Here is a 17,878-nt window from a genome sequence, read left to right as displayed (position 1 = left end):
ATAATCTTCACTCTTTCGGATTCATTGATCTCGCTACACTCAAGTGATTATTCCAATTCATCAATCTATTTCTCCAATTACTATTTTTCAAAAATTCCATAAAACTTACGTCCCCATTTTTTTGTTGTTGGACATCCTCCTCATCATAATTACTACTCTTTTGGATCAGTTTGGTTATGATCCTTCCCCTCTATTTGAAAATTTACATGCATCCATCTTCCTCATCATTTATTGCAAAATCTTGGAAATATCTTCCATTACCTTTGAACTAACATTCTCTCTTTTAGTTTTACCTCACTATAAAAGTTCTTCTTCATACCTTACTATAATTTCCAATATATCCTAACGTCTCTCTCTAATCATCACCATCAATTTATTTTTTTCATCTATAATTTTGCCTTCTCTTACAACATCCACTATGGCATTTTTTCAAACTCTTCTTATATATCTTCACCAACTTACTTTCCATGACATCTACCAATTGTACTTTGATATTGTAATTGTGTACTCAATCTTATAAGGAAAGACTACTTCACTCACTAATTTATATAGAAATACCCACCATAACTCACTTGTTCGAGTAGTGTACATTTATACAATTTCATTACCGTTAGTGTTTTACAAAATTTCCCTTCTTCACATGGGTACAATTCTACCCACCTCTCTTTTCATTAAAATTCTCCTATGCCTAAGGGTCTCTAATACCACTTGATCTCAAGCCTATGGCTTGCAATCCTAAGTTACATAATAGAAAAATACCCATATAACAACTACCATTAAAATTCAAATAGGAAAAAAATCACAACCACAATTTTGCAATACTTATCCTAAACATAGAGGATTTAGGAATGTCCGAAACTCGTCTCATTTCAACCCAAGTTTTCCGCATACACTTCACCCTCACAAGCGTCTATCATCGTGGCTAATGACGTCTCTACGGTTCCAAGTCAAGAGGACCAAATACCCCTTTCTCTTAGTTTTAGCATATTTAATTTAGATGGATTGGAAGTTGGTTTGTTATACAATTTTATTTTATTTTTTTAATTTGGATTTTAAAAAATAATAAAAAAATTTAAAACAATTTTTTTCATTTTATAATGTTATAACTTTTAAACTCCATTAAAATAAAATGTTATATATTAAATAAATTTTAAGATAAAAAATGTGATAATTTATATTTATTGTTTTTTATAAGTTTGTTGGGACTAATATCATTCCGATTAGGGTAAGGAATTGAACCTTTGACTCATATCAAGGAGTAACTTAACAAAGCACCTTGGAATTGAACAAGTGACTTCATATCAAGGAGTACTTTAACAGAGCATCTGATCACCGACCACCATATATCCAAGATCCCGTGGGCTATCAAAAATAAAATTTTATTTAAAATAAGGCTTTCAAAATTTTAATTTTATTATCAATCGGTATTAAGTTGATGGTAAGGATTTATTTCCATAGAATGTTTTGTCTATCCAATGCATCATGGACTATCAAAAATAAAATTTTATTTAAAATAAGACTTGCAAAATTTTAATTTTATTATAAGTAGATGGTAAGAATTTAATTTCGATGGAAAAGTTTTGGTTTTAATAGGAGGTGGATCAAGTGGATTCATAGCTTGATTTCTTCTCCAAATTTTTCCATTCTTGTTAATGGAACTCCCTCGAAAACATTTAATGCTTCTAGAGGAATTAGATAGGGAGATCCATTATCTCCGTTTCTTTTCATTCTACCAGCCGAAGGTCTGGGTCGCTTTATTAAAAAAGAAAGAGAAGCGAACAGAATCAAAGGTCTTAAGCTCTGGGGAAATAATCTGCCCTTAACTCATCAGCAATTCGTTGATGATATCATGTTATTCGGGGAACCAACTGTCAAAGAAGTAAGACATCTTAAAAGAATTTTGGATTTATTTGTTGAGGCTTCTGGTCTGGAAATCAATAGAGATAAATCCTGTATATTCATATTTATTACAGTGGATCAGGTCAAAACCCACCTTATAAGATTATTGGGCTTTAAGAGAGGAGAACTGCCTACGAAATACTTGGGTAATTTATTGGACTTTACTTCCAAAAAAATGAAAAATTGGCAAGGAGTACTGGATAGGCTGAGAAACAAAATAGCAAACTGGGCCTTTAGAGTTTTAAACATAGCAGGAAGGATAGTTCTGGCAAAATCAGTCCTTCAAGCTATCCCCATTTACCCCTTGTCGATAATGGCTGCCCCTTTAGGAGTATGTGCAAAGATTAGAGAGATCATTAGAAATTTTATATGGGGAGGGACTAACCAGAAGAAAAAATGGGCCTTAGTTTCTTGGAATCAGTTAACAGAGAGAAAAGAAAAAGGAGGTTTGGGGCTGAGGGACCCTGAAATTCTCAACAGAGTATTGGGAGCAAAGCTCTGGTGGCGCTGGCTTAGGGAGGGCAATGATCTTTGGAAAGCCATATGGAAAACAAAATACAATATGCCTGACTCCACAGTTGAGATCTTAAGACTGAGAGAAACCCCCAAAGGGTCAACAATTTGGGACCTAGCTCATCAGAACAGAGATTTGGTTGAAAAGCATACTTTCTGGGAGATTCGAGGTGGAGAAGAAGCCAATTTCTGGGAGGATAAGTGGCAACAGAAAGAAAGAATGAGTAGAATTCAGAGGCTTCAACAGATTCGGGATAGAATAGAAGGAGATCGAACATGCGTCAGAGACTATTGGAAAGCTAATGACCCGGAAGGAAGCTGGAGAATATGGACTGATCCGACTGAGTGGGACAGGGAGCTTAGCCAAGACCATCAAGAAGCCTACAGGAAAGAGGTAGAATCCAGGAAAATTAGAGCACGCACTGGAAAGGATATCCTCAGGTGGGGGAATTCTATGAAAGGCTCTTTCACCACCAAAGAGGCTTACTACCTAACTGATACCCAAACCAGAGGTGAAGAGAATTTAGACTAGAAAATTATATGGGAAAGTAATTGGTGGCCGAAAGTCTCCATATTCATATGGCTGGCAACTAAGAATAAGATTTTAACCTGGGATCGAATCCAAAAAAAAGGCTTCAATGGCCCATCGAGGTGTTGTCTATGTAACACTGATGTGGAGACCAGAAATCACCTTCTGATTAACTGTCCGTTCGCAAAGAATCTGTGGATGAACACTAAACGAATATTTGGCAAATCCGAGATAGCCCCCAGTGAATTCAATGAAATGGTTTTTCAATGGAATAAGGAAGTTTTTCAATGTAAAGTGGTCAGAAGAGCGTGGAATCTCATCTCAGGGTTTGTGCTTTGGATGATATGGAAGGAGAGGAATCGCAGAGTATTCCAGAATATATCAAAGGATCCGGAAGTAATTTGGGGACGAGCAGTCAAGTTAATGCGGGAAACAATCCTGGTTGAAAAGTGGGATGGGGAGGATTGGAAGGCAAACCAGGTTGAGGAGGGAATCCTGAACAATTTAAATCTAAAGTTTGAGATGGTCCATCACAAGCAGAACTCCCGACATGATATGCGGACTCAAAGCCCCGATAAATTCAGCTATCCCAGAGAAAACTTCATCAAATTAAACTTCGACGGGGCCTCGAAGGGGAACCCGGGCGAAGCTGGTTTTGGAGGCATTTTCCGAGATAGTAACAAGCAGGTAAGGTGGATTTTCGCAGACTGGGGTGGAGAAATGACAAATAACGAGGCAGAGTTTTGGGCTCTTCACCAGGGATTGCGAATCGCTGTAAGAAATGGTTACACCAATTTAGAAATTGCTGGAGACTCTCAGATTGCGGTTGAAATGCTGAGGAAGCTCAGTAATGGACGAGACTGGGAGAAGGTCACAAACAGCTGGCGTACGGCTGGAATTGTCCAGGAAATCGCAGACCTATTGAAAAGAATCGAATACAAAATAATAAATCACGTTAGAAGGAAGGGGAATCAGGCGGCCGATTTCTTGGCGAACTGGGGATGTAGAGGTCGTGGCAGCACGGTGGATAATCAATGGAGAGCGGTGTGCGGGAACAGGGAGTGGAAGGACCTGGCAGAAATAATTAATGCAGACCATGATCAAGCTACAAGCGGAAACACGAGGATCAATGAGCTGGAGCAATGAGAGGACGTGGAGGTCCCGAGTAATGAACCTAGATCAGTCGGGGCAGAGAAGAGATATGATCATAGGATACAGGGCAGTACAGTGGCGGCGTGCGTGGAGAACGGCCCAGGATCACATCCAAGGTGAAGCAATAAATGATCGAGATCTTAGAGGAGGGTGGAGCGGTCTGTCAGACCTCTTGACAGCGGATATTAATCAAGGAATGATGGCCAAAGAAAACGTCACCCCGGAAAGCAACCGGCGGCAAACGAAATTCGATCCAAAGGTGTACGATGAGGACAGAAATCTGATATATACCCAAACGGGGAAGGAAGATCAGTCATTTAGCTGTTTCCTAATTTGGAGAGGTGCGGACATTTCTGCGGAGAGACAACATTTTAAGATAAAGGTTTCCGGGCACCAGAGATTTCTCTGCGACAGATCTGTGGGTAACATGGAAACAAGGCAGAGAACCAGGGAGGCAGAGGAGCAGCATAATTCAACTGTTGAGAATAAGAGCCGGAAAGGAAAGGGAATTATGAATGAAGATCAACCAACTGAAATCTGGGAGATCGAGGACGAGTCTGAGGAGGAGCTGCCCCGAGGCGAGGGGAACGTGCGGTCTTTTTCTCAGGACAGGTTAGCAGGTGAGGAGTGTCACCAGATGGAAAATGACCACCCTGCTCCGCAGGAGGTGAAGGTTCGTCGTTATGGCATGAGAAAACGAGAGAGGGGCCCCGGCAGAGGTGCGGACTCGAGCAGGAAAAGGGGCCGGGGACAGAGTAGGAGGACGCATGAGGAAGGAGAGAACTCCAGGCAGGACACGAAACCTGTTAAAAAGACAAGAAGGACGGTGAATCACAGAGTCCGGCGGGCAGAAAGGGCCTATCAGCGAAACACTAACCCAACAGTTAGAAGAATTATGCAGTACCTGGAGGAAGAGTCTCTCCAGGACCAATCTGAAGATGAAATGGAGGATTGGGAGTTCCTGCTTCATGATCCAGGACATACCAGGGGAAGAATGTCCTTATTTAAACAATCTTTGCACATATACTGGGTTATGAAGAGGCTGCTGGCAAAGGCCCTAGAGCAAGTTGCTAAGGAGATGGTCGAGCTTGCCCAGGGAGACCCTGATATGCGCAGAGAATTAAGTTTCATCCGCATTGCCATGGAGAGGCAAGAGGAGAAGATGGACGCAATTCATCAGCTGCTGAAGGGAGACCAACAAGATGCAGAGAGAGGAGCAAGTCAGCAACCAGCAATGGACAATGTTTGACATGAGATATGTTCAGGAAAACTCATAGTCTTTCTAGTTACAGTTTTTTGCATGATATAGATAGAGATATATACTTCTTGCAGACTAGTAGTATTAGAAAATCTCAAGACTGCCTTGTCTATTTAGCTAAGATTAACAGACTTTGGGCCTTTTACTTTTGGGCGGCCATCAAAAACTATAGATGGATTAAGTACCCGGTTTCCCCAAGTGGGCGGGTCTTCAATATTTTTGATACTATGTAATGTTTTATTTTCTATCCAGTAATAGAAAGAGTTCCACCTCAGCTTACAAAAAAAAAAAAAAAACTTAATTTCGATGGAATATTTTAGAATATTTTGAATAGTGTACCTAAATCAAAGATAGATATTTATTTTCAAAGTAGTTATTCCTTTTTTGTTCTTTTAATTAAAATGATTAACTAAAAATAAATTCCATATAAAGAAGTATCACATGAAATGACTTATGGTTTTTTGGTCATGTTGTATTAATAGGTCATGATATTGACCCATGGTATTGTAATAATGTCTATTTCCAAATTAAACATCACCATGGTAAAGTGGGGATAAATATTAATAGATAGAAAACTTGTTCAATATTTTTTAAATGTGTTAACTTATATATTAATTACCTTTATTATTAATAATGAGAATAATATTATTAATATTAATTTAAAATTAAGTTGCAATTTAGTTAATTTTCTTTTTCTTTTTTTAACTTTTAATAATTTAAAATATATTATAAATTGATATCTATTAATATTTCCTTGGCTGCACCATTTACATAACTACAAAAATTCTGGAACAAAACATACCCAAATCCAAAAAATTAAAATTATTAAAAATGTTAAAAACAATTACACCCAAGATCAGCATGGATATGGGTGGCTTTAATCATCGGCAAAAACATCTCAACTCAGATAAGAGATTATTAAGTGATGTAGAATCCATATTGTTTTAACAAGCTCGTTTCTCATCATGTAGTGTTTGTCCATTCTCACTACGTCGCTCGAAATCTTGAAAGGGAAATGAAACGAGAATTGGAGAAAGAATAAAGAAAGAAAGAAAGAGATTATTTTAACGTCCACGAGGCTAAAGATAGCCTATGGGACAAATTGCTTCTTCATCTGCTTGATGTATTTGACCCTTTTTCTATGAAGGTTCACAATAAATGTTCCCAACTTCTCGACAAACCCCTTGCTAAATAGATTATCCCAAGAGCTAGATGCCAACATATCTGCATAACTTTCCCTGTTGTCTTTGAAGGTCTCACTGTAACATCCCTAAAATAACTGAGTGTAAAATTAATTAGTTGAGATATAGTAATTCGAAAACTTACAATTCAGTTACAACTAATTCTTGATAAGGATGAGATCAAGAAGGAGGGAACCGTCATATGAACAACAGGTTGCAAGGAGCGGTGGTTACATCTTAATAGTCGCCATTGATTATGAGAGGGAGCCATATATTATTGTGGAGCGGTGGAATCAGAACCACTATGATGTGAAAGTGACCACCATCGAGTAAAATAAGTGACAAATTCTGGGTTTGAACATCAGGAGCAGGGCGCTCATCGAAAGATCGCGATAGCAGTGAATCTGAGCGACGAGAGTGCCTTTGCAGTGAAATGGGCCATGGTTAATTACCTTTGCCCGGGCGATAATGTGATCCTTCTCCATGTTAGGCTGACCAACGTTCTGTACGGGGCCGATTGGGGTTCTATCGATTTATCTGTCAAGGACAACAACGACGAGGAGTCCTAGCAGAAGCTTGAGGACGATTTTGATGCCTTCACATCGACTAAGGCCTCCGACCTTGCCCAGCCTCTGGTCGATGCTCACATACCCTTCAAGATCCACATCATGAAAGACCACAATATGAAAGAGAGGCTCTGCCTAGAGGTCGAGAGGCTCGGCCTCAGTGCCGTTATCATGGGAAGTCGGGGTTTTGGGGCCTCCAGGCGGACCTACAAGGGTCGCCTTGGCAATGTCAGCGATTACTATGTACACCATTGCGTCTGCCCCATTGTAGTTGTCAGATATCCGGACGATGAGCACACTGGTCGCGCATTCTTTTATTATTTTGATGGAAGCATGCAGTGAGCCACTGAAGAGATAAGTATCTATGCCAAATCTTGGAAAATATAGGAGTTTGTGTTAGTATTTGAAATGAATATATGTTTATTTTGACATAGAAATAGCTATTTTGGGTAAGGATAACCCATATTCAAAAAATAGTTATTGCATTTATGGAAAAGAGAATGCATATAAAAGAAATAGAAGTTAAGTTGGATTTTATTGAAAAGGGATATATGCTTTATTGCAATGGGATGCTAGCTAATTTCGAAGTTCTTGTGAAATAGTTATGCATTGCATGCATGATAGAAATAGCTAATGATGTGCTTCTAGGCACATAGATAATCATTCTAACTTTCTTGAAGAAAACGTATGTTTTATATACACATAAATATAGTTTCTTTTTAGAAAAAGAGTGCATTCTTCATGCATGAAAATAATGACTTTATTGGAGATCTCTTGAAAACAAAAATAGAGATTATTTCCTTAAAAGACACATATGAATAGTGTTCATAAAAGAACCATAATCCATACTTGTTTCATGAAAAGATTATGTGCAATGAAGTAAAAGTAATTGTGTTAGGAAAAACACATGTTGCATAAGGGTAGCTATTGTGACATTGAAAATATGGTTTTGGGTGTACGTAGAGAAAGTATTATGTTGACTTTCTTGGAAATAATAATCGATGTTAACTTTCTTGAAAATATTAATCTCTTGAAAAGATTGTCTTGCTAGATGAGTTGGGTCGTTTTCTTGATTCTGGTGCATAAAAGGGTAAGTTAACCTTGTTATTGTTTCTTGATTTTTAAGCATAAAGATGGGTATCTATAATATTTTCTTGAAAGGGAAAGCATGAGAAACTTACTTATAGGAAGATAGAGAAATGAGGTTATAATGACCTCCTTTAATAAATAAGTATGTAACTGTTGCATGAAATGATGGTAGAATTCCAGAGAAGGGAATAGAAGGGCTATTATGATAAGCTATTGGATGCACAAAGTATAGTCAATGTGTTATAGAGATATATTCTTTGTATGGATTGAAAAACTATTGAGTCATTTTCTTTAGGAAAATGATATGTGATTACTTTCATGCTAACATAACTATTATTTTAGTTTCTTGTTGAATGAGATGTGTATGCACAAGAGATTTGTGTTAGCTTTTAATAGAAAGGATATATATTCGCATGCGGGAAAAGACTACAGGTTGTGTGAGATTGCTTTATATATTTGCATGCATCAAAAGTAATAGCTAAAGGACTAGATCTTTTGATAAAGTTTATGTAAATTTTCATGTAAGAAGATTATAACTGATGTTTTAGTTAGTCCCTTCAAAGGAATGCCTTAGTGTTTTGTCCTCTAAGAATATGTGCTTATGCGAAGGGAAATGCTAGTTAATATGATTATTTATAAATGTAATCATGATGTCAATGTTGATAATGATAACATGGGCAGGTAAAGTTGGATTACTTGCGCAAGGCATAGATTATATTTAACGTTGTGGCAGGAAAAGGATTAATGGTCCATGCAGATGAGTACGAGTTGCGGGATCGTACATTGCTAGAACAATCATGCCACAAGGAATGTTGCATGTGGCGATATGTAAGTAAAGGGTTTCATGGAAAATGTATTAGCTTTTAGCTAGTTATGTGACAACTTAATGATAATTCATTGTAATAATTTTATAACAATGGCTAAGGGATGGAATCCCTTATAAGCCATTGAGTGAGGGGTGAAAACCCTCACGAGCGTTTAATAATAAGATTAAATGTTTGTTGGTTTTTACCCTACGGGGTTTCCAGGGTATATCAATGTTCAATGATATGATTGCTTATTGTGTTAGTTGTATGATGTTGAATCCTTGATGATGATGATTCTTTATTTGATGTGATAATCATAATGTCAAAGAAAGTGGTTAAATAATATGGTTAAGGAAATCATGAATGGATGCAAGGTTCATGAGACAGTTTATGTTATTACACTACAATAGTGGTTGTTAATGGTATGCAACTTACTGCCCTCTATTGCAATTCACTTTATGTACTAATGAACATTATATCTAATGGTTAATAAGGAATGTGGAGTTGTGATTTGGATAATTACTTGTGGTAATTTGTATAAAAAAATTCTAACTCCCTGCTTTTACATGTGAGGTTACCGAGGTATGTTACAAGTGGTATCAGAGCTAAAGGTTGCAACACTGGCGCCTTTGGGAATTGGTAAGCGGAAAAGAATTGAGGTATACTACCAGTAGGCATTAACTCAGGTATGAGTTTAAAAATCTACATATTGATTTATGTAGTACACTACTTTTGACATGATAAGTGTGATTTTTGCTTATAACTACTTTGAGTAGTAAGTAATAAAGTTTGTTGCATAACTATGTTCAAGACATTGGATTCCTGATAAGGATAAAAGACAATAAAACTTTTGTCGCACTTAAGAACAATATTGAACACTCATTGAGGAAAGTGACAATCAACTACCAACTTTTGATTTGCAAATATGGAAATAACAATGATGCATTTATTGAACAAGATTGAAGTTACAATGAACGAAATTTAATGAGTCAATGCATGAATATAAATTATGGGGAACATCCTTGAATAGGATGACAAATTTTTTTAAAAGGACATTAGAAGAACCCCTTTAGATATTGAAAATATGCAATGAGTCAAGTAGTGAGACTTGATTGTAATAACTAATTTTTGATTAAGTTTTGCCATGGTTCCATTAAGATGAATGGTAGTTGTGATTGGTTAGTGTTGTATGACTAACTAATAGCACTTATGTGCGTGAATTGAATTTGATTTAAGCTTATCACAATTCGCAAACAAGTGATTATGGTAGTTACTTCTTGTATCAGTTTGTTGATGGCAATACATTGTGGGAAATTGGAAATGTTTAGATTGTTACCTCAACTATCATTGGCATTTACACAGTAATAAATATTTGCATATACTTTTATGCATGATAGTATTGTGCCGCAAACTAAAAAGATTTGGGAAGTGAATACTTGTTAAATGATGCATATGTATAACTAACGTTGTTGATGGGATTAAGTAGTGGTAGCTTAATGGCAACAAGAAAAACTCGTCACGTAAAATGTTGCAATGAGAATTGCAATCATAAATGAGAAAGAATAATGTTATATGATATGCATGAATTGTGTTATTTGGAAAATCTAAATGCATACAACATGTATGATAGATATGTTTCCCATCAATCTAGATGTTGTGGACCCATGATGAGGGTTAAGTGTAGATGCATGGTGTACATGCATGTTTGTTTTGTTAATGATAATGTTCATATGGATCATTATGTAAATTGCTTGAGGAAGAGTGATAAAAGAGAAAGTTAACATGCTAGACAGTTGTAGATAGTTGTGAAAGGCTAGAATGCCTTGGGTTGATGGCAGTTACCTACTCGAAGGGGTTGATGGTACTTGTCTACCCAAATTTTCTCTCCCTAGAGATAAATTATCTCAATAAGGGAAAAGAGTTGGCCAAGATGGTGAAGAGGGTAAAAATACTGAGGCAACTCTATTGATTTGGAGCCTGTTGGAGGAGGCCCAAAATTCCTCATAGATGGGATGCTGTCAGAGGAATAGGCAGGACGCTGCTAAGAGGAATCCTATATTGGACCCTATGTGGTCATTGGAATTCTTGAGCTGGTTGGCCAGTGGAATTCCATGTTGGACCTGGTAAAGTCTCTATCAAAGAAACTGTTTGGATGTGAAAATGACTTGATTTGGTTGTGGAACCCAGTTCCCATGTGTTGGGAATTATTTAGCCTATTGTGGTTCTCATAGCTAAAGAAATTAACTAATCAGCTATATGTTATGTTAAAAATTCTATATATAGTTGTGTAAAATATGTTATGCACATTTAACAGGAAATGAGCTTAGTGCTCAATAAGGAGTTATTGGAAATTTTAATTCCTTTATCGTATTATTAATCTTGTGAACATCTTAGTAGGGGCTAAGACAATTTTTACTTGATGCAGTGATTGACTGTTTTGATGATTAGAGAGCTAGGTGCTCTTTTGGTACTTTTAGAAGTACTCTGTGGATGTCTTTAGTGAGAATTAATTCAGTGTGCATGTGGAGCAGTGATGAGCTCTTAAGTACTTGTAAAAGTACTGTGAATTAAATATCATCTAACATTGCACGATTGATGGATAGTTAAAAGTATTTCATTTGACTCAGAATATTGTGACTAATGCGATTGAATTTGTTTGTCAAACATTACAGGATTACTTACCATGGAGGGTTGATGGGTTGTCCAACCACTATTAAAATGCTTACGTGAAAGTGCTCATGATTTTCAAGAGTAGATGGTAAGTAATGGTAAGTTGATATAGAGTTTGGTTTTTGAATTTGAATAAGGGCCAAGTGGTGGCAATTAGAACTTGCATATTTTTGCAGTTATGAATGCTTATGACTATTGATCTTTCTTATGATTATATCATTATTATTTTGTTTTTTGTCATTTCTTGGAATGAAATCTTTGATTTTAAAAGAGGAAGGATCACATTTTGTGTGGTTTAGATGGTTATATCATGAGTAAAATCTAAGGTTCCAACGAGAGATGAACACCAAGGACGGTGTTCTTGTTAAGTGGGGGAGTATGTAACATCCCTAAAATAACTGAGTGTAAAATTAATTAGTTGAGATATAGTAATTTGAAAACTTACGAATCAGTTACAACTAATTCTTGATAAGGACGAGATCAAGAAAGGAGGGAACCGTCATATGAACAACGAGTTGCAAGGAGTGGTGGTTACATCTTAATAGCCGCCATTGATTATGATAGGGAGCCATATATTATTGTGGAGCGGTGGAATCAAAACCGCTATGATGTGAAAGTGACCACCGTCGAGTAAAATAAGTGACAGATTCTGGGTTTGAACATCATGAGCAGGGCGCTCATCGAAAGATCGCAATAGCAGTGAATCTGAGTGACGAGAGTGCCTTTGCAGTGAAATGGGCCGTGGTTAATTACCTCCGCTCGGGCAATAACGTGATCCTTCTCCATGTTAGGCTGACCAGCATTCTGTACGGGGCCGATTAGGGTTCTATCAATATATCTGTCGAGGACAACAATGATGAGGAGTCCTAGCGGAAGCTTGAGGAAGATTTTGATGCCTTCACATCGACTAAGGCCTCCGCCCTTGCCCAGCCTCTGGTCGATGCTCACATACCCTTTAAGATCCACATCGTGAAAGACCCCAATGTGAAAGAGAGGCTTGGCCTCAGTGCCGTTATCATGGGAAGTTGGGGTTTTGGGGGCCTCCAAGCAGACCTACAAGGGCCGCTTTGGTAGCGTCAGCGATTACTATGTACACCACTGCATTTGCCCCGTTGTAGTTGTCAGATATCCAGACGATGAGCACGTTTGCCGCACATTGTTTTATTATTTTGATGGAAGCATGCAGTGGAAGCATGGAGTGAGCCACTGAAGAGATAAGTATCTATGCCAAATCTTGGAAAATATAGGAGTTTGTGTTAGTATTTGAAATGAATGTATGTTTATTTTGACATAGAAATAGCTATTTTGGGTAAGGTTAACCCATATTAAAATAATAGTTATTGCATTTATGGAAAAGAGAATGCATATAAAAGAAATAGTAGTTAAGTTGGATTTTATTGAAAAGGGATACATGCTTTATTACAATGGGATGCTAGCTAATTTCGAAGTTCTTGTGAAATAGTTATGCATTGCATGCATGATATAAACTGCTAATGATGTGCTTCTAGGCACATAGATAATCATACTAACTTTCTTGAAGAAAACATATGTTTTATATACACATAAATATAGTTACTTTTTAGAAAAAGAGTGCATTCTTCATGCATGAAAATAATGACTTTATGGTAGATCTCTTGAAAACAAAAATAGATATTATTTCCTTAAAAGACACATATGAATAGTGTTCATAAAAGGACTAGAACCCATACTTGTTTCATAAAAAGATTATGTGCAATGAAGTAAAAGTAATTGTGTTAGGAAAAACACATTTTGCATAAGGGTAGCTATTGTGACGTTGAAAATATGGTTTTGGGTGTACGTAGAGAAAGTATTATGTTGACTTTCTTGGAAATAATAATCGATGTTAACTTTCTTGAAAATATTAATCTCTTGAAAAGATTGTCTTGCTAGATGAGTTGGGTTGTTTTCTTGATTCTGGTGCATAAAAGGGTAAGTTAACCTTGTTATTGTTTCTTGATTTTTAAGCATAAAGATGGGTATCTATAATATTTTCTTGAAAGGGAAGCATGAGAAACTTACTCATAGGAAGATAGAGAAATGGGGTTATAATGACCTCCTTTAATAAAGAAGTATGTAGCTGTTGCATGAAATGATGGTAGAATTCCAGAGAAGGGAATAGAAGGGCTATTATGATAAGCTATTGGATGCACAAAGTATAGTCAATGTGTTATAGAGATATATTCTTTGTATGGATTGAAAAACTATTGAGTCATTTTCTTTAGGAAAATGATATGTGATTACTTTCATGCTAACATAACTATTATTTTAGTTTCTTGTTGAATGAGATGTGTATGCACACGAGATTTGTGTTAGCTTTCAATAGAAAGGATATATATTCGCATGCAGGAAAAGACTACAGGTTGTGTGAGATTGCTTTATATATTTGCATGCATCAAGAGTAAAAGCTAAAGGACTAGATCTTTTGATAAAGTTTATGTAAATTTTCGTGTAAGAAGATTATAATTGATGTTTTAGTTAGTCCCTTCAAAGGAATGCCTTAGTGTTTTTACCTCTAAGAATATGTGCTTATGCGAAGGGAAATGCTAGTTAGATGATTATTTATAAATGTAATCATGATGTCAATGTTGATAATGACAACATGGGCAGGTAAAGTTGGATTACTTGCGCAAGGCATAGATTATATTTAACGTTGTGGCAGGAAAAGGATTAATGGTCCATGCAGATGAGTGTGAGTTGCAGGATCGTACATTGCTGGAACAATCATGCCACAAGGAATGTTGCATGTGGCGATATGTAAGTAAAGGGTTTCATGGAAAATGTATTAGCTTTTAGCTAGTTTTGTGACAACCTAATGATAATTCATTGTAATAATTTTATAGCAATGGTTAAGGGATGGAATTCCTTATAAGCCATTGAGTGAGGGGTGAAAACCCTCACGAGCGTTTAATAAGAAGATTAAACATTTTCTGGTTTTCACCTACAGGTTTTCCAGGGTATTTCAATGTTCAATGATGTGATTGCTTATTGTTTCAGTTGGATGATGTTGAATCCTTGATGATGATGATTCTTTATTTGATGTGATAATCATAATGTCCAAGAAAGTGATTAATTAATATGGTTAAGGAAATCATGAATAGATGCAAGGTTCATGAGACAGTTTATGTTATTACTACAGTAGTGGTTGTTAATGGTATGCAACTTACTGCCCTCTATTGCAATTCACTTTATGTACTAATGAAAATTATATCTAATGGTTAATAAGGAATGTGGAGTTGTGATTTGGATAATTACTTCCGGTAATTTGTATAAACAAATTCTAACTCCCTGCTTTTACATGTGAGGTTACCGGGGTATGTTACACTCACATTCTAAAATGAAATGCTTTTCTGTTTCCACTTTTCCAGAAGAACAAAAAATGCATACTCTTTCCTCCCACACTTCTTTTGGTCTTTCCAGCACCCTATTTCACAACGGAGTTTTTGAGAATTAGTCCTTAAATGAGCAATAAGAATTTTGGCTCTCCAAGAGATATTTGCCTCTATGTGTGCATTTGGTTGATGACTATGAGTGGGATTAAACACTTCAATATAATAATTTTTCTTTCTTCCTAGCTCCTTATTCCAAGAGTGTGAAACTTATCCATAACAAAAGATTTTATCTCTTTGTTGTTTATGGGACACATGCTCAAACAAATACCCCATTTACTAAACCATTTGTTATTTTGTTGCATCCATTTTTTTTTTTTTGCAGAATCTATCATTAAAGATAGCCTTAGGCCATCTATTCTCTTCCATTTGCTCATTTTTTTTTTTAAATACTTTATGACTTGCACCATAGAAATTGCTTCAATAGGAAAAACCCTTGTTCCACTTGACAAGGCAGCATAAGGAACAACACTTTTAATCTTGAATTTGTTTGTAATCAAATGCTTCTGAATTTTCTCAATTTGTCTCCACTACATGTCGGATGTACTGTTGGCCCATAGTTCACAACCATAGAGAATCACCAAATTCGCAAGAAGTTGAAAGAGTTTGAGTGGTAAATTTTCAGTCCCATAACTCTGTCTCTGTACACCTATTTTGGAAAGCATAAAATGATTTCCAACCCCCCAAAGTTCTTTTCTTTCTACAACCATCCCAACTTAGATTTTTGTTTGTAGAACTTATGTTGGTTATGTTTTCTTTTTTTAGAGAAAACCACTACTTTCGTTTTGTTGATATTGACTTCATCCCCACACTTCTACAAAAATGCTCAAGGGATAGTAAGTTCTCTTGCAAACCAAGAGCCAATTTAGCAATCAAAATAAGATCATCTACATACAAAAGCAGCCTTATAACAAACTTACACAAATAGATACCATCACCCCCTTGCAAATTTAACCACTCCTCAAGCTTATCGATATATAAACCAAAAAGGGTAGTAGACAGTGGGCAACCTTGCTTGACCCTGATATCACTTCTAAAACTTTCAGAAATTCCTACTGAAGTTCTAATTTTGACTTTCACCTCTTCATACAGCCTATGCACAACTGCTATCAAATGTTTAGGAACCCTAAGTTCCTCCATTATGTGCCAAAGATTATCCCTAGGAACCTTGTCAAATGCTTTTATGAAATCAACAAAGCAACAAAAGACTTCTTCATTTTCTCCCAAACTTTTTCAATGATGTGCCTTAAAGTTATACAATGATCAACTGTGGAATGTTTAGGTCAAAAACCTGCTTTCCCTTTGGTAGGCTTATCTCTTTCTTCTGCATACTTGTTAATTTTATTTTCTAGCATGCTTCCAAAGAGCTTTGCAAATAAAGGGTTTATCATGATGTACCTATAATTGGAGGGATTATTGACGTCACCGCTCTTGAAAAGAGGTATTGCCAGACTAGTTGTACAATCTGTGGGGAGCACCTGTCGTATGATGTCGTTGAAAGTTTTTGTAATGTGAGGTGCAAGGATCTTTGAGCTCCACTTTAGATATTCTTCTTGAAGTTCAACTAAGTCTTTTTCTTTTCCAACACCCAACTTCTTGATACCCATCTCTACCTCTTGCATCGTGAAGAGTTCAGTATCAGTGTTGACCAAGGGGAAGGGTCAACCTTGGGATCCTGCTCATAGAGTTGTCTTGCATAGTCAAACAATTTAGAAGTTGTAATACTATTTCCAGTTCATATCTTTCTTAGTTGGACCTCCTTCCAAAATAATTTGGGATTATTTTTCCCAAGGAAGATTAGTTCTTCCCTCCTTGAAACCGGGAAATCAACCTTTTTCTTGCTTAATAACTGCTTGTAAGCTTTGAGATTTATGTTATCCTTATTTGAGTCTTTCCACATTCTCCTTACCTTTTTTCATTCCTTGTCAAACCAAGCATTAGTCGAAAAGAAATTTGTTTTAGACTTCTTAATTTTGCTCTTTTGCACTCTGTAAGTGCGCATTGAATTAAATGAGTTAATTCATGACTATGAAGGCCTTGAATTGTGATTTTCTCCTTCTCGAAGAGCCTCTCTAGCATCATTTTGAAGGTATTACAATTTTCTGAAGTCAAAATAATTTGTCCTTGTTGGAGATTTTGTTGGACATGCTGAATTTTTTACTCTAATTGTTTTTTTCTAGTTCAGGAGAAACTTAAATAAATTGTCTTGTGATCTAATTTTAATCTCTAATCAAAACTTCTTCCATTTTCTCACACAAACCATGCGAGAAAATTAATAATTTACTACACTTGCTCCGTTGTAAGTATTGCAAGTGAAATTACCGTACATTGCCCATCTAGTTAAGGAGAATCTGATAAAGGTGGTGAGATCAAGTAATCTTGAAAAGAAATTAAAGGAGAATCCATCTTGTATATTAAGAATTACAACGCCAAAGTATATTTTGGGTGTGCCACTTGTATATTTTTGGAAAATACATCCTTAGATCTGTAGCTTTTCTATATGTAAATTTATATTTAAAATATAGTATTATGTATTAAAATTAGTGATAGTTGATTTTGGCTTTTATAGTTGATTATAAAAACCACCTAAGGCTCAAATGAGGTTGGTATAAAGACACCAAGGCCTGGTTAAACCACTGAGATCGACGAGAATTTTGCATTGCAAAACATTAATAACATTAAAAGTACTGTTACTTCTAAGTTCAAAGAAAAAATGCAGTGTGAGAAAGATTTATCAGTTAAAAGAAAATTAAGATATTATAAGGAGGTCATCAACCCCACCCTAGAAGATCAAAAGTATCTCTCTGT

At 36.2% G+C, this 17,878-nt stretch overlaps 1 pseudogene; it reads left to right on the top strand.

The window, feature by feature from the left end:
* The first annotated feature begins 12,002 nt into the window (after nucleotides 1-12,002).
* Nucleotides 12,003-12,873, top strand: LOC149211573 (universal stress protein PHOS32 pseudogene; annotated as a pseudogene).
* The last annotated feature ends 5,005 nt before the right edge of the window (nucleotides 12,874-17,878 follow it).

The sequence above is a fragment of the Pinus tabuliformis genome, chromosome 1_1 (genome assembly GCF_031772625.1).
Source record: "Pinus tabuliformis cultivar Carrire ecotype Pingquan chromosome 1_1, CPIR1, whole genome shotgun sequence".
In the NCBI taxonomy this organism is placed as follows: Eukaryota; Viridiplantae; Streptophyta; class Pinopsida; order Pinales; family Pinaceae; genus Pinus; species Pinus tabuliformis.
This window is presented reverse-complemented; position numbering and strand designations above follow the sequence as displayed.